The sequence below is a fragment of the Gorilla gorilla genome, chromosome Y (genome assembly GCF_029281585.2).
Source record: "Gorilla gorilla gorilla isolate KB3781 chromosome Y, NHGRI_mGorGor1-v2.1_pri, whole genome shotgun sequence".
Lineage (NCBI taxonomy): Eukaryota > Metazoa > Chordata > Mammalia > Primates > Hominidae > Gorilla > Gorilla gorilla.
The window spans coordinates 42,113,097-42,135,331 of NC_073248.2; the positions used below are offsets into that span (position 1 = coordinate 42,113,097).

At 35.8% G+C, this 22,235-nt stretch overlaps 1 pseudogene; it reads left to right on the forward strand.

The window, feature by feature from the left end:
* LOC129530359 (testis-specific XK-related protein, Y-linked-like) overlaps positions 1–17,170 on the forward strand; it is a 31,643-nt pseudogene extending 14,473 nt beyond the window's left edge.
* The last annotated feature ends 5,065 nt before the right edge of the window (positions 17,171–22,235 follow it).

Genomic DNA, 22,235 nt, shown 5'->3' on the forward strand with positions numbered 1-22,235 from the left:
TGAGGTTTCAGTATTTTTTAACACATGATTCAATAAAACCTAATTTGGTTACCAACACCAAATATAAGGGAGCACTTAAGAAATACATATTTTTTTAATTTACTATTGTCTGACATAAATGGTTTTATTTATTTTTTATTTTATTTTATTATTATTATACTTCAAGTTTTAGGGTACATGTGCACAATGTGCAGGTTAGTTACATATGTATACATGTGCCATGCTGGTGTGCTGCACCCATTAGCTCATCATTTAGCATTAGGTATATCTCCTAATGCTATCCCTCCCTCCCCCCCAACCCCACAACAGTCCCCAGTGTGTGATGTTCCCCTTCCTGTGTCCATGAGTTCTCATTGTTCAATTCCCACCTATGAGTGAGAATATGTGGTATTTGGTTATTTGTCCTTGCAACAGTTTACTAAGAATGATGATTTCCAATTTCATCCATGTCCCTACAAAGGACATGAACTCATCATTTTTCATGGCTGCGTAGTATTCCATGGCACATATGTGCCACATTTTCTTAATCCAGTCTATCGTTGTTGAACATGTGTGTTGGTTCCAAGTTGTTCCTATTGTGAATAATACCACAATAAACATACTTGTGCATGTGTCTTTATAGCAGCATGATTTATAGTCCTTTGGGTATATACGCAGTAATGGGATGGCTGGGTCAAATGGTATTTCTAGTTCTAGATTCCTGAGGAATCACCACACTGACTTCCAAATGGTTGAACTACTTTGCAGTCCCACCAACAGTGTAAAAGTGTTCCTATTTCTCCACATCCTCTCCAGCACCTGTTGTTTCCTGACTTTTTCGTGATTGCCATTCTAACTGGTGTGAGATGGTATCTCACTGTGGTTTTGATTTGCATTTCACTGATGGCCAGTGATGGTGAGTATTTTTTCATGTGTTTTTTGGCTGCATAAATGTATTGTTTTGAGAAGTGTCTGTTCACCGCTACACAAATAAACTAGAAAATCCTGAAGAAATGGATAAATTCCTTGACACATACACCCTCCCAAGACTAAACCAGGAAGAAGTTGACTCTCTGAATAGACCAATAACAGGCTCTGAAATTGTCGCAATAATCAATAGCTTACCAACAAAAAAGAGTCCAGGACCAGATGGATTCACAGCCAAATTCTACCAGAGGTACAAGGAGGAACTGATACCATTCCTTCTGAAACTATTCCAATCAATAGAAAAAGAGGGAAACCTCCCTAAGTCATTTTATGAGGCCAGCATCATCCTGATACCAAAGCCAGGCAGAGACACAACCAAAAAAGAGAATTTTAGACCAATATGCTTGATGAACATTGATGCGAAAATCCTCAATAAAATACTGGCAAACCAAATCCAGCAGCACATCAAAAAGCTTATCCACCATGATCAAGTGGGCTTCATCCCTGGGATGCAAGGCTGGTTCCATATATGCAAATCAACAAATATAATCCAGCATATAAACAGAACCAAAGACAAAAACCACATGATTCTCTCAATAGATGCAGAAAAGCCCTTTGACAAAATTCAACAACGCTTCATGCTGAAAACATTCAATAAATTAGGTATTGATGGGACATATCTCAAAATAATAAGAGCTATCTATGACAAACCCACAGCCAATATCATACTGAATGGGCAAAAACTGGAAGCATTCCCTTTGAAAACTGGCACAAGACAGGGATGCCCTCTCTCGCCACTCCTATTCAACATAGTGTTGGAAGTTCTGGCCGGGGCAATTAGGCAGGAGAAGGAAATAAAGGGTATTCAATTAGGAAAAGAGGAAGTCAAATTGTCCCTGTTTGCAGATGACATGATTGTATATCTAGAAAACCCCATCGTCTCAGCCCAAAATCTCCTTAAGCTGATAAGCAACTTCAGCAAAGTCTCAGGACACAAAATCAATGTACAAAAATCACAAGCATTCTTATACACCAATAACAGACAAACAGAGAGCCAAATCATGAGTGAATTCCCATTCACAATGGCTTCAAAGAGAATAAAATACCTAGGAATCCAACTTACAAGGGATGTGAAGGACCTCTTCAAGGAGAACTACAAACTGCTGCTCAAGGAAATAAAAGAAGATACAAACAAATGGAAGAACATTCCATGCTCATGGGTTGGAAGAATCAATATCCTGAAAATGGCCATACTGCCCAAGGTAATTTATAGATTCAATGCCATCCCCATCAAGATACCAATGACTGTCTTCACAGAATTGGAAAAAACTACTTTAAAGTTCATATGGAACCAAAAAAGAGCTCGCATCGCCAAGTTAATCCTAAGCCAAAAGAACAAAGCTGGAGGCATCATGCTGGCTGACTTCAACCTATACTACAAGGCTACAGTAACCAAAAAGCATGGTACTGGTACCAAAACAGAGATATAGATCAGTGGAACAGAACAGAGTCCTCAGAAATAAGGCCACATATCTACAACTATCTGATCTTTGACAAACCTGAGAAAAACAAGCAATGGGGAAAGGATTCCCTACTTAATAAATGGTGCCTGGAAAACTGGCTAGCCATATGTAGAAAGCTGAAACTGGATCCCTTCCTTACACCTTATACAAAAATTAATTCATGATGGATTAAAGACTTAAATGTTAGACCTAAAACCATAAAAACCCTAGAAGAAAACCTAGGCATTACCATTCAGGACATAGGCATGGGCAAGGACTTCATGTCTAAAACACCAAAAGCAATGGCAACAAAAGCCAAAATTGACAAATGGGATCTAATTAAACTAAAGAGCTTCTGCACAGCAAAAGAAACTACCATCAGAGTGAACAGGCAACCTACAAAATGGGAGAAAATGTTTGCAACCTACTCATCTGACAAAGGGCTAATATCCAGAATCTACAATGAACTCAAACAAATTTACAAGAAAAAAACAAACAACCCCATCAAAAAGTGGGTGAAGGACATGGACATAAATGGTTTTAAATATATATGTGATGGCTACCAAATGTTCAACTAGTTGATCAAAAGCAAGCAAAAAAAATCATGTGCTAATTTTTTTCCAAATGAAAATATACTTTCAAAGTAAAGTATTATTAATGAACAAAACAGTTTTATAATATAAAAACTCAGTATGCATTGCCTTATCTATGTAATGTATTTCTTTCAAAGTGAGGAGTTTGAGACCAGCCTAGGCAACATCATGAAACCCATGTGTACTAAAAATGTTAAAAAATAATAAAAAAAATACTGCCATTTGGACTGGTGGGTGACTGTGGTCCCAGCTACTCTGCTGGCCGATGCAGGAGAATTGCTTGAACCTGAGACGCAGAGGTTGCAGTGAACCGAGATCCTGCCACTCCAGGTTGAGCAACAGAACAAGATTTAATCACAATTTACCCACCTGCCACAAACAAAAAAAATAAATAAATAAGAAAAATAAAAGGATCAAATCAACTGCGAATATATCAGGTATTGTTAATGCCAGTTCACCTAACAAAAGAGAAAAATCCATGTACTGATGGAACTTATATTTCGGCTTTAATGTAAAGTAGTGACAAAATCTAGTGATTTTATTTTTAAGTCAGAAGGATAAGGATGGTGGGTTCATTTATAAGCAGGTGAATAGTATAAACTCAAAGCAGATTTGAGCAAATTTCTTGAAACAACAAAGAGAGCAAAACCTCTGAAGTTGTAGGGTGTACTAAGACTCTGAACAAGAAAGTATGGTAGAAGAAGATATGCAAAAGAGAAGAAGAAGAAAATAATATATGGTTGTTTGTTACATTATAAAAACCATGGTTTAAGCTTAGGAAAAAGTGAAGCCGGGATTGAATATTAATAGGTGGAATTATTTTAAGGTAAGGACAACATTATATATTTAAATAATAGTGATGATTGCAAAACATTGGGAATATCCTGGAAATCACTGAATGCATACTTTAAAATTGTTAATTTTATAGTATCTGAAATATAACTCACATAGTTTAATAGAAGTAATAGTGTAATCATTGTAATAGCGGAAGGTAGGAGATCACTAAAGCGGCTGAGTTAATCAGATAAGAAATGTGGATAACCTGTATCTTGCTGACAGCAGGAGAAATAGGTAAAAGTGTTGAGATTCTTGGCCTGTTTTAAAAGGAAAACATGCAGAATTTGAGGATTAATAGAAACGATGAGATAAAAAGCATGGAGGATGACATTACAGTTATAGGCCTTTGCAACAGGATGTAATTATTATGAAGTGAAATGGGAAACACTTGGGGAAAGTTGTTAGGAAGGAGCATCAGAATTCAGTGTGTAGCCTTGAGATCAGGTTGCCTGTTAAACATGAGTATGTGCAATAGAGTCATGTATGATTTGGGCTTTGGTAAGAGATTGGCTGGAGATAACAATTTGGGACTCATAGTACCATTCACAAATCCATTGTACAAGAAGAGATAACTGGGAGATTGAGCGTAAATTCATCAGCAATAATTTAAGGAAGAGGATGACTAAGAAACAACTGTTATATTTGGCCAGGCCTGGTGGCTCACACCTCCAGTGCCAGCACTATGGGAGCCTGAGGCAGGCAGAAGGCTTGATCCCAGGAACTCAAGTCCAGCCTGAGATACATGGAGAGGCCCTGTTTCTACCAGAAGTAGCTAGTCTGCGTGGCCTGTAGTCACAGTCAAGCAGGAGGCTGATGTGGAAAGATCACTTGAGCACGGGAGGTTGAGGCTGCAGTGAGTTCTTGATCTCACCACTGCACTGCAGCCTGGACAACAGAGGCAGACCCTGTCTCAATAAACAAACAGACAACAAAGACTAGAAATTTTAAAAAAACTATTATTATATTAGTCAAAACAAAGTTGATTATTTTACATATAGAACATATTTGGTAGACTGTTGGGGATGAAAGCCTGCCTGGTAAAGGTAAGTGGAATTTTCAAATGACAGCATATCACCAATGGTAAAAAGATTCACCTGAAATTCAAGGTAACATTTTAAATTTAGCAATTAGGGTGTCACTGATTACCTTTGAGAAAGGACTGTGACTTCACTGATGTGGGATAAAACCTGAGACAGAGTAAGAACTGATCAAAATGAAATAGTGAATAGAAATTCTGTGTGGAAATTAAAAGCAGAGGAAAACGTCAGTAACAAAAGAGGCAGTTTTTGTTGTGGATCATAAAATATGGAGTTTATTATACATTTGTGATAAGGAAATCAGGGTAGTGAAGAAGAGAATAAAATAAATTACATGAAAGAGGAAAAGATCAATCATATTAATGGGTTGGGTCCGGGAGGATGTATTTTAAAATATGATAAAGGATTTTTTGAATAAATAAGTGCATGTAGATAAAGGCGTGATTTAGATCAGAGTAACCAACAACAGAAGTTGAGGAATTTAAAATTCTGCAGCATAAAAGTTAACAAACCAGAGGAAAGCATATTTATGTTAAGTTATGAGAATAAAAGCAATGCAAAGAAAGTTCAGGAAATGAACATCTTATCAAATAAAAATAAAATAGGTAACTTCTTGATTCTTCCCTCCCACTTTTTAAAACTACTACTTCTATTTTCCCATTGATATATTTTAATAAACGACCAATATCTTCTGGGGAAATATTATGTTCTCTCTCTGGTAATTTGCATTAGATTCTTATACATTTCATACTCTTTTCTCATATTAACAGCATTTTTAGTCAGAAAAATTTTCTGTCCAAATTCTGTTCCAATATTTACTTGATTTAAAACAACTCTTGCCTTTTATCTTCCTTCTTATTCATTTTTGCTGAATATTGCTTCCCACCCATAATGACTAATTGACTTTCACAATACATCAGTAATTTCTCTGACAGTTCATCTAGAAATAATCTAATATGAACTATTTTGCCACCCCCCTCAAACAAAAGAGAGTTTAGATCTTCTCTAGCCATGCAAAGTCTGGATTTCACATCTATTTAAATTGAAACTTTACTTGATTAATAACTTCATAGCATTAAATCAAGCCAAGAAACAGTATATTAAATGCAAAATGACCAACATCTAACAATTAGTGGAACTTAAATGGCCCACTGTTTTGTATTCCTTTCCAAATCAGAAATATCTGCTAGATAGTTTTCTTAGTGTCATCATGGTTAGACTGGGCTTATCCCTTGTGAGGTTTTGTTTTAGTTGATGTCAGCCACACACATTGGCTGAAGAACACAAAAAGAAAACTAATGAGAAATATACATCTTTTTTCGTACTACCTGAAGACAGGACTATCATCTTGGTGTTAAGAGGTAGTTAGTGCCTCGTAGAAGTTTGATTGTCTATTTCCTTAAAACAATGTTTGCTGAATAAATAATATGTCAAGTTATTTGACATATTGACTAAATTATGTCAAATAGTTTTAATTGCGTTAATTGACTCAATTATGTCACATGGTGGTTCAATATTTCCTAAACCAGACATCGATTTCTTTTATTGTGATTAGTGATCCATATTTACCTTTCTACATTTTCCATGAATAGTGAATTATACAGAATCTTGTTTTCTTCTGTTTGGATTTGATACCGAACTATACTAGATTCACTGACAAGAAGAGTTTGAATTAGCAGCATGATGAGAATGGACACAGTGTTTGAAGAAAGTGATAAAGAAAGTACAGGAGGAGTTTTATCTTTGGAAGAAAAAATGGTCCTTGGGCACAGACACCATATGAGCTTTCCTTTCAGCATTCTCTGCTCAACTGTTCTCTGTTGTGGTGAGGCCACCTATGCTTTGTATATGTTTGAAATTAATTGAAAAGCTAGTGACAGATTCTGATATCATTTGCTATGACCTTTGTTGTTGTGGAGGTAATTTTGGATCAAATTACTCTAACGTTTTTCAACAAAGACGTGAGGAGAAATAAAGCTGCATTACTTTTTTTGGCACATTCTTGCTTTAGGACCTATAATGAGGTAAGTGACAGAAATATCTCTCATTCTCTGTTTCCAACAAATAAGTAGAACATAAATGGTTGCTAATAAGCTTAAAAATGTGATAATCATGGTTCCTCTAACTGAAATGCGCTGTGGTTTAGTTTTGTTTAGTTTTCACAATATTGAAAATTTTCCTCTGCAATTTTTATCAGTCATAAGGTAATGATAGTTTTTAAAAAATTCAAATGGGATTAAGTCAGTCATTTTTTCTGTTCCTTTTAATATTATTCTCATTGAGCCTAATGGGCATTCTAAATAGTTATGAGGGATAGAAATATAATCTTAAATTAAGGAATAAGCATAGTGTGAGTGAGAAGAGAGTATGGCTTGAAAATAATCTCATAAATTTTTTTGTCAACTGATGTGAATTAACATGTTAGTGGTAGATTTCTAGACATCCTTACATTTGTAGCTGTGACTTGGAACTTCAAAACATAGCTAAGCAATTCATTTCCATATGTCTCCTGTCTGTTACTATACTGATTTGCACATGTACTGTAAATTTTTTAAAAACTAATTTCATTTGGATCTGCATTTAGAGTTCCAAGATAGTAAAATGTATAAAAAAATTACATACATTTTATAGAATTGAGTCACTGGGGATAACTGTTACCTTTCATTAAAATGGTAACTGCAGAATTTTATAAACACATGCAAAAATGTGCAACCTCAAGATGTAATCTTCTATGCAAATAAAAATTAGTAATAGCAAGGGCAATTAGTAACACTAGCAGGGCAAGAAACACTTCTGCAAAGCCAAACAGTTAATCCCAGTGACAATGCATGAAGTGATTGTGGGCCATACTCTGGAGCTAATTTAAGTTTAATTGACTGAATCTCCTGAAAGAAAAGGACATAGGCAGAAACAACCAAAAATGAACAACACATTAGCCAGAAAACTCCACAAATAAATAAAACTGCTGACAATATTAGAACCAATAAATCTCTGTGTCATAAAAACATACCTAATTTTGTTGCTGTAGTTCTTGTTGTTTGGAGAGAATGTCTCACTCTGTTGCCCAGGCTAGAGTGCAGCGGCATGACCTCAGCTCCCTTCAACCTCCAACTCCCAGGTTCAAGGGATTCTCCTGCCTGAGCCTCCCAAGTAGCAGGGACTACAGGAGCACAACACCATGCCCAGCTAATTGTTGTGTATTTAGTAGAGATGGGGTTTCACTGTATTGGCCCAGGTGGCCTCAAGCTCCTGACCTCGTGATCCACCCACCTTGGCCTCCCAAAGTGGAATTACAGGTGTGTGCCATCATGCCTGGCCAACTTTTTCTTTTTCACCAGGTTAATTTAAGAAATTTTATAAATTTCTTAAATTTCTTGCAATAGGTCGAGAATGGTGGCTCACAACTCTAATCCCAGCACTTTGAAAGGCCGAGGCGGGCAGATCCCCTAAGGTTGGCAGTTGGAGACCAGCTTAGCTAACATGATGAAACCCTATCTCTACTAAAAATACAAAACTAGCTGGACTGGTGGCAAGTGCCTGTAATCCCAGCTACTTAGGAGGTTGAGGCAGTAGAATAACTTCAACCTGGGAAGTAGAGGTTGCAATTCTGTGATGATGAGAAAAGTTGAGATATGTAGATAGTTAGATAGATAGATGATAGATAGATAGATAGATAGATAGATAGATAGATAGATAGATAGATAGATGATAGATAGATGTAGATGTAGATATACACAGCCACAGTCACTCAAGCACACAAACACACACACACACACACACAGCTGTTATCTGTGTATATATATTCTTTTCAAAACAGAAGATACTTATTTTTAATTAGGTTATTATTTGCTTGTTCTTTTGAATCTGTTTTTAGTTCCTTGTATATTTTGATTAACCCCTTGTCTGATGTACAGTTTGCAAATATTTGCTCTCATTTTATTTTATTTTGTTTTTATTTTTTGGTGTATGGAAGTTTTCTAGTATGATGTAACCTATTTTTCTGTTTGTGTGTTTTTTGCTTCTGTTTTTGAAGTCTTATCCAAAAAATATTCTTGCTCAGACCAGGGTCATTAAATACGTTTTGTGATTTATTCTCCTAGATTGACACATTTGTGTTTTCATTACATCTTTATTTTTAAATGTTTTTAAAAATATATTCTTATAGGTGAGCTCTCACTATATTACCAAATGTGGAGTACAGTGGCATAAGTGTTTCATGCTACAGCTTTGCACACCTGGGCTCTCGTGATCCTCCCATTTGAGACCCAAAGTAACTGAAACTATAGGTGGACTCCACTGCAATAGGCTTTTTAATCCATTTGAGTTAATTTTTGTATTTTGTGAGAGATAGGGTTCTAATTATATTCTTCTGCATATAGCTCTCTTGTTTTCCCAGCACCAATTATTGAAGAGACTGACATTTCTTCATTTTGTGTTCTTGGCACCTCTGCAGAATATCAGTTGGCTATACAGGTGTAAATTTATTTTTGCTGACTGCATTCTGTTGTATTGGTTTATAGCATTGTGACATCTCCAGTTCTGTGGATTCACTCCCCAACCCCACTGCCATCTTCAGGATTGCTTTGGCTATTCAGGGTTTTGTGTGTGTGGTTTCATATTCAATTAGGATATTTTTCAATTTCTGTGAAAAATGCCATTGGTGTTTTGATAGAGAGTGCATTCAATCTGTGCACTGCTTTGGATCATATAAACATTTTAACCATATTAATTTTTCCAATCAATGAATATAGATATTTTTCCATATTTTTATGTCATCCTAACATTTTATTAATGTTTCATAGTTTTCAGAATGCAGATTTTTTTAATTCCTTGCTTAAATTTACTCCTTTTTATTCCCTGTACCTATTGTAAATGAGATTGTTTTCTTAATTTTTTTTTATATTTTGCTATTTGTTTATGGAAATACTAAGGAATTGAATATATTGATTTTGTAAACTGAAATTTTACTGACTTTCTGAGTCAGCTCTAAGTACTTTCTAGTGGTGTGTTTATGGATTTCCATATTATGTAATTAGCATATATGGACAATTTTACTTCTTCCTTTCCAATTTGGGTACCTTTTCTTATTTTCTCCTGTCTAATTGCTCTGGCTAAGGAATTTTAGTATTCTGTTAATAGACGTAGTGAAAGTGAACATCCTGGTCTTTTTTCAGATCTTCACAGAAAAGCTTTCAACTTTTAACTCCCACTGAGTGTGATATTAGCTAAGGGTTTGTATATATAGTGTTACCTGGTTCTTTGGATCTATGTCATTTGTTGTGTTGAGTTACAGTTGTTCCATGCATAATTTGTTAACAGTTTTTATTCAGAAAAAATGTTGAATTTTGTCAAAATTTTTTCACTTATTGAAATGACTGCATATACTTTGTTCTTTTTTTTATATAATTTATGACATTTAATGATTCTTGCATATTAAACCATTCCTGCATCCCTGTAATCTCACTTGATCATGGTGTATCAGGGGAAATTCACCCCCAATATTTCACATAGTTTTTTTTTCCACTTTCCTTAAGTGTTGATTGGTCTGAGAAATAAAGGGACAGAGTACAAAAGAGAGAATTTTAAAGCTGGGTGTCTGGGGGAGGCATCACATGTTGGCAGGTTCTGTAATGTCCCCCAAGCCACAAAAGCAGCAAGGTTTTGTTAGTGATTTTCAAAAGGGGAGAGAGAGTACAAATAGGGTGTGTGTCACAGAGATGACATGGTTCACAAGGTAATAAAATATCACAAGGCAAATAGAGGCAGGGTGAGATCACATGACCACAGGACTGGGGTGAAATTAAAATTGCTAATGAAATTTTGGGTGTGCACTGTCATTGATAACGTCTTATCAGGAGACAGGGTTTGAGGGCACACAACTGGTCTGACCAAAATTTATTAGGTGGGAATTTCCTCATCCTAACAAGCCTGGGAGCACTATGGGAGGCTGGGGCTTATTTCATCCCTTACCTACCACCATAAAAGACAGCCATCCCCAAAGCGGCCATTTCATAGTCCTCCCCTTAGAGATGCATTCTTTTTCTCAGAGATTTTCCTTGCTGAGAAAAAGAATTCAGTGATATTTCTCCTATTTGCTTTTGAAAGAAGAGAAATATGGCTCTGTTCCACCCAGCTCACAGGCAGCCAGAGTTTAAGGTTATCTCCCTTGTTCCCTGAACATTGCTGTTATCCTGTTCTTTTTTCGTGGTGCCCAGATTTTGTATTATTCAAACACACATGCTCTACAAACAATTCCTACAGTTAGTGCAATCATCACAGGGTCCTGAGGTGACATACATCCTCCTCAGCTTATGAAGATGATGGGATTAAGAGATTAAAGTAAAGACAGGCATAGGAAATCACAAGGGTATTGATTGCCAAAGTGATAAGTGTCCATGAAATCTTCACAATTTATGTTCAGAGATGGCAGTAAAGACAGGCATAAGAAATTATAAAAGTATTAATCTGGGGATCTACAATGTCCATGAAATCTTCACAATTTATGTTTTTCTGCCGTGACTTCAGCCAGTCCCTCTGTTCAGGCTCCCTGACTTCCCACAACATCTCTGCCTTTCTTTTTATGCAAATATGCCATAACGATGAAGGCTTGTTTGTTCTCTCAATTTGACACAGGATTCTTTGACTGGTCCAGCACACTAAAAAGCCACCTGATCTAATGCCTCAGCTCCAGGTGTAATGCATATGCAAGCTTCAGAGGCTTCAAAAATTTGTTCTTTAATTTAGTGATGTCCAGTGATAAACTATCTTTGCTACCCAGAAGGTGTCCTTTGACTATTTCCCATGAATGATCAGTCTCATTATAGGAATACAGGGTGATACGGAAGTCCAAAGTATTCCAATTGCACTGCATTTGCATGTGATGTTCAAGACTCCCTACTTAATCTCCAAGCCCAATAACAGACTGTCTTAAATCATTAATTTGATTAGCCAATTTTTGATCAAAGCTTTGTTGAGAATTCCGCATGTAGGTGGAAATGGCTTGACAATCATTAACAAAATGAGCTGTTTGAATAGGTTGATGTAACAACATTCTGACTGTGGTGGCCATTGCAGTGACTGTAATTAGGCCCATGATCACCGTGATTAAAGTGAACACAAATCTCTTGGATCTTTTTAGAATTTGCTGTAACACTTCATTAATTAAATGTGTTGAGGGGGAGGTTTCCCAATATCTGGGCATCCAGATTCCTTCTTGAGCTCGAACAACATTACACTTTTCCTGGAGTCAAAATGGGAGTTAATACAAGTGGAAAAATGACAATTAATGCATTGGACAGTTTCATTATTGGTCCAAATTTTGATATTTCCCACTAACAGCATGTAAGGAGACTTAACACAACTCTGTATGGGAACAGCCAGGTTGGAGGTAAGTAAAGCAGAATGTCTGGATCTGCATTGATACTGAGAGAGTAGGATGGTAGTGGGGACAACAGCAGAATCATTTCCCCTTCCCATACTCACAGTCCAGACATGGCAATAGCCAATTTCCAAAATTCTGGGTGTTCTGGGCTCAGAATGTGGAGTATCATCCAAGGCCTTGGTGGGGGTTAATGCCTTTATCTTCCCATTTTAAGGGAAAGAATGAGCTGAATCTCCTATGCAAAGTAGAGTGATGATTCTCCTTCTCCAGATAAGAAATAAAATAAGTAGCCTCCAGGCATTCCTTTCCACCAGTGGAGCAATTGTTTTTTAAATAGTCCTTTGGGGCCCAGTCTATTACTAAACTGTATGAGTCATTTTTAAATATTACTGCATGTGAGTTAACACAGTCTTCCCAGATTAAAGTTTTAGATGGGCCTTCCAAATTTTTTAGGCATGGTTTTCCTGCAGGTTTATATTGAAAGTATGGGGTATCTCCCATTACTCCTCCTTTCATTTGTTTTAAAGGAGAAAGGAGAGGCCAAAGACCAAATGTCCCGGTTCCTCTGTAGTTGATCTCTCTGGAAGATAAGCAGCCCAGACTTCAGTTTATAGACGGATGCAACCAGGTCCAATACTCTGAAGCCCAGAGGTGAGTATTTATAACCCATGGTAACATTAAATGCAGTGCCTTCTTCTCCTGGTGAATGATTTTCTAAATGTGCATTATAAGTCATTTTCCCAGTATTTTGTTGAGGATTTTTACATTATATTGGCCCATAGTTTTCTCCTTTTTTCTTGTATCCTTGTCTGCTTTTGTAATCAGGATAATGCCATCCCAATGAAATGAGTTGGAACAGTTCCCATATCTTCTTTTTTTTGTTGTTTAATTGTTTTTTTTTTGACTATATTTTTAAAAAGTTGCAGTAGTTTCTTTTTTGTGGTAAGAAGAATGCAGCAGTGAATATATCAGGTAATGGGTTTATCTTTAATAGGTGACTTTTTACTGCTGATTTGATTTCTTACCATTAATTTGTTTCTTGGTATGAGTTATGGTATCTCTTTTTTGACTCTGATTTTCTTTATTAGGGGCTTTTTTTGTACTTTTGAGTTTAGCTTTTTGTTTTTCTAATTCCTTGATTGAAACATCAGGTTGTGTTTTTGGTATCTTCTTTTAGTTGAAAGCATTTATTGCCATAACTTCACTCTGAAAACTGCTTTGGTTGTATCCCTTAGGTTTTGGTGTGTTGTGTTTCTATTTTTGTCTCAAGAAATACGGTGTTTTGTCTTTAATGTCTTCATTGACTCATTGGTTTTTCAGGAGTATATTATTTAATTTTGATGTACTTAAGAATTAGTGATTTCAGAAGAGATACTTGATATGACTTTGATCATTTCCAATTCATTAAGAAGTGATTTTTGCCTAATGTATGATATATCCTGGAAGATGTTACATATATGCAGTGGAGAAGAATGTTTATTCCATAGCTCTTGGATGGATAGTTCAGTACCTGTTTTTAGCATTTGTCCTACAGGGCATTTTAGTCCAATGTTTACTTATTGAATTATGTCTGCATTATCTATTCATTGCTGAAAGTAAGGTGCTGAAGTTTTCCAGTATTATCTTGCACTTTTTTTCTTCCTTTCGATCCATTAACATTTGAATTATATATATGCATATATTACTTATATAGGTGTATTCCTGGTATAATATTTTCTTTTATTTTTCTCCTCCTTAATTCTGTGTCTTCTTTTTGTCTTTAATATTTGGTGGTTTGATTACATTAAGATTACATTAAGCCATGGGGATATTTTTATTGAAATTGAATGTGATTGGAAGTCTTCGATATTCCTGTAGCAGAATATTTATATTTTATTTACGTTTAGAAAGGTTTCTGTTATTATTTCTCTAAATAGGCTTTCTACTCTTTTTTTTGTACTTCTTTTCTTTTTTTTTTTTTTTTGAGATGGAGGTTTGCTCTTGTCTCTCAGGTTGGAGTACAATGGTGTGATTGTGGCTCACTGCAACCTCGACACCCTGGGTTACAGTGATTCTCCTGACTCAGCCTTATGAGTAGCTGGGATTACAGGTGTCCACCAATATACTTGGCTAATTTTTGTATTTCAATAGAAAAATGTTTTCACCACGTTGTCCAGGCTGCTCTCAAGCTCCTGACAACATATGATCCACCCACCTTGGCCTCCCAAAGTGCTGGAGATATAGGCATGAGCCATCATGCCCAGCTCTACCACACTCTTGAATGCCAGTGTCTAATACCTTTGATCTTTGGATATTATCTCATTAATCTCATGAATCTTATTTATGTTTTCTCCTCTAACTGTATATTTTCAATTGACCTGTCTGAGTTTTGCTGCTTGACCACTTCTGTTGTAAGTGCTGTCAATTGCATTTTTTATTTTGTTGCGTTTTATTCTTCAAGATTTCTGTTTGTTTTTTCCTCCCATTATTTTAATCTCTCGGATGAGTTTCTCTGATAAATTTTGGAATTCTTTGTGTTTCGCTGAAGTCCACTGCATTGCCATAAAATAACTATTTTAAATTCCTTTTCAGGCCATGTGTCCATGCACATCTCTTTTGGGTCAGTCACCACTGGCACCTTACTTCGACCACTTGATGTCATGTTTTTCTCATTGATCCTAATCCTTGTGACTATGCATGGAAATCTGCGCAGTGATGTAGGTGCCTAATTCAGTGTTCAGGGTTTGGCTTTGTTTGGATGCTTTCTCCCACAGTAAGCCTGTCCAGAGATTCAGGGCAAGGAGAAGAAGGAAATTAAGGTCTTTAAGCCTATGATAACTTCAGCACTGGTAGCACTAGGGGAAACACTAATGAGCAGATTTTCATGGCTGGATTAATTTATAGACAAAGCTGACTCAGTGCCAGGTTGTACCTGTAGCACACAGTTGAGCACTTGGTGCACTCAAGGCCTGTAGCTTCCATGGTCTGCCCTCCGCTCCTTATTCGGGGCCTGAGGTTACAGTAGTCAATCAGCAGGAATATTGACTGGAACTCAAGTCCGTTCAGCTGAGGTCATAGTTTCTAGTCTGTTGCTGCAGTTGGTCTGCAAGAGTACCCCTGGGTATCAGCCTCCCAAAGTGCTGGGGTCAGGGGACAGGCAAATCAAAGTCCCAAGGCAAAAAAGTCCTATGCCTACTTCTTTTGCCCAAGGAATCCTCCAACCTCCACCTACTGAGTAGTAGGGACTACAGGCATGTGCAGCTATGCCTGGCTAATATTTTTTGGGTTTTGTTTTTGTTGGGCTCAAGTGATCTATTCACCTCAGCTTCCTAAAGTGCTAGGATTAAGGGTATGAGTTACTACACCCAGCTAAAATTTACTTTATAAAATTTAATTTTTAGGTCATTTATTTTTATTCAGTCTTATTTCTGATAAATGCAATTAAGCATGTTATTGCTTTAGTTTCTCTCTGGGTATTCCCGAAGGAATAAACAAACTCTTGATATTCATTTTCTAAATGGTGTTAGAAAATGAATAATTACTTTAGATGAGTAATGACTATATGGCCTCTTTTTGTTTTCTGGCTTGATTTCATTGTGTATGAAGAGTGTATTTTTTTAACCCACCTGTTTATGGGAAATTAAATTTTACTCTTTCAACTGAAGGTAGTACAAAATTGTTTAAACTGATTATTCAACTACTTCATAATTTTGACTTTGTTCCTTTTGCGTATTAGTCTAATTATTGGGAGAACAATGTCAAAATTAAATTAATTTGCTTATTAAAAACTTTCTGATAAAATTACATAAATACACACAAACAAAAACATGCACACTCATACCACTTAATTTCTAAAATGTTTAATTTTTCTGCTTCTCTGATACCTTGTATTTTATCACTCAGCAAAATCTGTCAGCTCCACTTCCTGGAGTTACTTTAACTGCACAGCTTATTTCTATTTCCCTTTATCACCATAGTCTAAAACACAGTTTACATTACATTTGCCTCCACTTTGCATTGTAATTTCCTCTTTACACTCTAGCTTTCTATGAAAAGGTAACTAACTACCTTTTCAAAATCTAATTCAGGTAATTTTGCTTTTTCTTAATTGAGACTTCTTTCTATGTGCTTTCACACCTTATAGTATCAGATATGAATGTCTCTATCCAATTGCATGTGTTCCAGTTATTTTTTTTATTGGGGGGACGTGTATATACATTTACAAATATGGGTATGTATGTATTTACTTATTATTTGTTTTTCCCATGTGTAATATAGGTTTTGCATGCATATATTTACTAAACCCCTGATAATGTAAAATTAACAATTTTTTTTCTTTTTTTAAGTAAATTATTTTCTGAAGGATGTGAGTTGGGAGGAATATACCTTAACATGGAAATTTTAAAAGAGAAAGTGGTCATTACTAATGAAAATTATTCTCTGACATTTTCTTGTTTATCTTTAGTAGCATTGCTGATGACATGTTCCCTCTTACCACTTGTGTATGCGGCCATTCACTGCAATACACTGGCCATCCATACCAGCAACGACTTTGCTGACATTAAGCTACAAGCGATAAAATTCATCTGTCGTGATACGGTGTTCCTTGGTGAGTATCTCACGTGTAGTGACTCTGGAATTTTTTCCTGCATCTCTGAAACTGAGGAGCCTACCATTACTATTAATCATATATTTTGTATTATTGTTGGCACCATGGCTGGAGTTTTGGAAAAGTGGAGTTCATCTTCATAACAACACAGAAAATAATTCCAGCATGGTGGGTACATACGGATGCTTACCTTAATCATGCTACTATATGCTGCTATCAACTTCTCCGGCTGGTCAGCACTGAAACTGCAGCTCTCAGATGAGGAAGTAATTGACAAGAGACCGAGGTGGGCCATAGAATCCTACACTACAGCTTCTAGTTTTTAGAAAATGTGATAATAATATTGATATTTATGTTCTTTGGAGGGAAAATTTCACTGAAGTCTTGTGACTCATTAATTGTCATGTAGTTCATCATAAACTAACTATTAGCCATTGGCTTTATGCTCCTCTTCTGTCAGTATTCGCGCCCAAGGTGGTCAAGCAAATTTTTGCGAGGACATACTGAAAATCATTCAGAAGCACTGTGATATTGTGTAAACATCTGGAGAAAACTCAGTTAAAAGAATAAAAATAAGCAGCTGAGGAATTAATATCACTCATGGAGACGGGTTGGATATTTTCAATAAAAAAGGTATGCAATATCCATAAACTATCCACATATACTTTCACAGAACAAAGAGCAAAGAGGCTGAATATGACATTACAAAGATACTCATAAAAATTATAAACAGCAAAACCTTGGAAGTAGCTTCCAATAAGATTGATCTTTCTCCTGTGACTATGCATAAGTAATTTTTGTTTTCTTAAATATAATTGTACAACTTATTAAACAAAACAAAATAAAAAATCCATCTCTGTCCAAAAACTGAGCAGAAAAAATAACCATAATGAATTTTTCACCTAGTATATTTTTGGTACCTATGTTTTTAATTTAACAAGTGTTTGTAATCTAGCACATATATTATCAGAGAACATTTTCTTTTCAGAAAGAGTACTTACCACAGGTTTCATTCTGTACTTAAGAAGAGCCTGAAACAGAAGTCTTATGAGTACAATCCTATTTATATTAATTTAAGATATCCAAAGTCTTTCTCATTAAACCTTGACTAACGGAAAGCAACTCATATTAATGCATCTTAAAGGACAAAACCTGTTCTATTAAGAGGAACTACTCAGGTTAATAATTTAAAATACAAATTTACATTCCTACCAATAGTGCACAAGAATTCTCTGTGCTCTACCATTCTCAAAAACACTTGTCATCTTTCATCTTGATAATAATAGGCATTCCAACGTGTGTAAGAGGAGAGCTCATTGTTGATTTTAATTTGCATTTCCCTGATGATTGGTGGTGTTGAGCATCTTTAAGTATACAGTTGTTTAGAAATTAGCTGGGCAAAGTAGCGTACATTTGTAATCCCAGCTACTAGGGAGGCTGAGGCAGAATTGCTGGAAACCAGTGCGTAGAAGACTCAGTGAGCTAAGATCACACCACTGCACTCCAGGCTGGATGACAGAGTGAGAATCGAAATGAAATCAATCAATCCATCAGTCCATCAAACAGTCAATCAATCCATGAAACAATCAATCAATATTAAATACAGAGTTGTTGGCTAGTTATATGTCTTCTTTAGAGAAATATAAATTTAGGTCTTTGACCATATTTAATAGGCTTAGTTTTGTTGTTGTTGTTGTTGTTTTGTTGTTGTTGTTGAATTGCTTGAGTTCCTTGTATGTATTTATTATTCACCCTTTATCATATATATGGTTTGCAGATATTTTCTGCAAGTGTTTGGGTTGTCTCTTCACTCTACTATTTGTTTCCCTTTTCCCTCTGTGGTGCAGAAACATTTTAGTTTGATATAACGTGATTCAATTGTTTTTTGTTGTGCTTTTGTAGTCTGTGATTTTGGGGCCATAGCATTGAGGTTTCAAAAATAAAATTAAATTAAAAATAGAATTAACACATGATCCAACTACTCTACTTCAGAATGTGTACTCAAGGGATATAAAATTAGCATGTCAGAAAGATATCTCCTCTCCTATATTCATCTCAGCGTTATTCATAATAGCCAAGATATGGTAACAACCCAAGTGCTCATCGACAGATCAACAGATAAAGTGTGGCACATATACACAACGAGATATACTATACAGCCTTAAAAAAGGAGGAAGTTTTATTATACATTTGTGACCAAATGAATGGGATTGGAAGATACTATGCTCAGTGTACTAAGAGAGGCACAGAAAGACTAGTAAAGAATGATCACAATTATATGTAAAATCTAAAAAAGTTGAACTCATTCAAACTGTGAATATGCCAGCTGTGGTGGCTCATGCCTGTAACTTCAGCACTTTGGGAGGATGAGGTGGTTGGATCACCTGAGGTCAGAAGTTTGAGGCCACAGTGAGCCATAGCTGTGTCAATGTACTCCAGCCTGGGCAATGCAACAAGACCCTGACTCTTTATACAAATACACAAAATGTAGTCAGAGATTGGAGTGTGGGGTGGAGATGGCAGTGGATAGAGAAATGGGATGTGTTCATCAAAGGGTAACAAATTTCAGTGAGATAGGAAGAAGTTCTGGTGATCCATTGCACAGAATGGTGACCACAGTTAATGAATGCCAACTTCAAAAATGCTTAATTAAAAAAAAAGGGCAGGCCTGGTGGCCCAAGTCTGAAATCCCAGCACTTTGGGTAGACATGGTGGGAGGATCACTAGTGGTCAGGAGTTCGAGACCAGCCTGGCCAAAATGATGAAACACTGTCTGTACTGAAAATATAAAAATTAGCCAGGTTTGGTGGCATGTGCATGTCATCCCAGCTACTCCAGTGGCTGAGGCAAAAGAATTAACTTCAGCTCAGGAGGTGGCAGTTGAAATGAGCTGAGGCTGCAGCACTGCACTCAAGTCTGGGGAATAAGAGCAAAACTATGTCAAAAAAACAGATTGTTTAAAAAGCAGAATTTATGTATTCTTACCACAAGAGAGAAATGATAAGTATGTGAGCTGATGGATAGGGTAACTAGTCCAATTTAATTCTCTTGCAATATATACATGCATTATAAAATCACTTTGCATCACATAAATATTTACAATTATTAATTTAAAATAAAAATTTTTTAAAAATGAATTAAAATTAAAATAAACTTGACTTAATATATATAGACAGTAATATATGCAAATGTTTTCTTCTATTTTGACTATTTGGCTTCTGTTATTTCTTGGAGAAACAAACACCATGGGAACGGATGAAGAACATTAAAGCTTAATAGTATATAATTTACATTATTTTGTTGTTCTTTTTTCTCCTTTTTTTTCTACCAAAGCAATGGTGACAACTTTCTTGTCACACTTTCTTTTCTGTTTCTTTCTCATGAGAAATCACCACCAAAAATAAAGCTCGTGTAGATTTGCGAATATTGTTTCTGCCCCTAGCTATGACCCTCTTCACCTTTGCTTTGGATTTCACAGCTTCTTAAAACACTGATTTACTTATTATTTGTTGTCTCCTTGTACCATTACTTCTTCGCTCTACCTGCAGGATCTTTTCTTTTTATTATATTTTAGTTTAATTTTTTTCAGACAGAGTCTCCAGCATAATCTCGGCTCACTGCAACCTGGGCCTCCCGGATTCAGGTGATTCTCCTGCCTCAGCTTGCTGAGTATCCGATATTACAGGCATGCACAACCATGCTTGGCCAATTTTAGAATTTTTAATTGTGACAGGGTTTCACCATTTTGCCAAGGCTGGTCTTGAACTGTCCTCAAGTGATCTACCCTCTCAGCCTCCCAAAATGCTGGAATTACAGGTATGAGACACTACCTCCGGCTTGATCATTTTCTTTGCCAGATCTACATGCTGCTTGTCTTAGCCCTAGATATGCCACTCTCAACTCATGTATTTATTTTCTGTGATAGCAAGACTCATGGAAAGAGTTGGCCCTGACAAGGTTTAATTTTATTTCTCTTAACCCTTCTTTATTCAGGCATTTACCCTGTTTTTAGATCATATATTTGTCACTAAATCCCGTATTTCATTTGTCTGTTGCATATTACTCAAACCGTCATGTGTATCTGTAAAACTGATTCACACCCTCATTCCTGAAATACTGTTTTGCTTTGGATTACATGACTCAACTTTCCTCTGATTTCTCTATTTAATTGTCAGTGCCTTTGGTTTCATTTTATCTCATAGATGTCTATTCATTAGACCACTAATGTAACTACGCAGAATACCTCTTTCTCCTTCCCTTTCTCCTTTCCCTTTTCCCTTCCCTTTTTCTTTTTTTTTTTTTTTTTCCTTTTCTTTTTTTAGGAAACTGTTCTGCCACCCAGCCTGGAGTGCAGTAGTGTGACCTGGACTGACTACAACCTCAAATTCCTGGGCTCAAATAATTTTCCTGCTTTGATCTCCTCAGTAGCTGAGACTACAGATGCACACCACCACACCTGGCTTTTTATTGATGTTTTGAGACAAAAGCCTGTAAGGTATTAAACCTGTAGTTCTGAGGAATTCAGTGATATGACCTCCGAATTCCTATACATTGTGATTTTTTTTTCTTACGAACGTTCCAAGATCAAGACAGCTAAATTGAAAGCTTTCCCTGAACTTCTTTACGCTTTCTACCTACCTCTCCCTTTCATCATTTTTGTCCAAAAATACATCATCTATATAATATAAAAATATTCCAAATACATTATTTTCCCTCATCTCTTTCACATTTTACCTATAATAACCTTTTTTTATTATCTACCACTTTCAAATGTGTTTTTCTTGTTGCTGTTTATACATTCCACTGGAGGTCATCATTCATTGCTCCCTAAATTGTAGTATCAACATCTTAATCTACTTCCTGCTTCTGTCTTACTATATTCAATTTATTTTTCATTGAGGGTTCTAGAATTATTCTTCCTTTCAGTGAATAAAACACATCACTTTTCTTTTTCTTTTTATTCTTCCTTTCTTCTTTACTATTAACTGTTACTTTATGAGAGAGGAGCCATTTCAGTGTTATTTCCTATTACACCACAATTTAAAGCTAAAACTCTGAGATATCACAACCTCTCTATGTGTTTAATATTATAATAATACAACTTTGTAATTGCAGCATTAAATTTTTGAATACTAAGTCTATAGATTATTTATGAAACAAGATTTTAGTTGTGTTGCAGATGAGCTTGTTATTTTTTTAACTCACTCCTTCCATTTCTATCCATACTAGCTATAAGACATTTAGAGGTGTGAAAGTGGCATATTGTTCGCTATACTTGAGAGTCTGTTGAAGTTATATGAATAAAGAAATGTACAGTGACCATTTAATTCATATAGCTAAATATAATGTTTAATATTTAAAATTTGTTTAAATGTTTTTATTACTTAAATT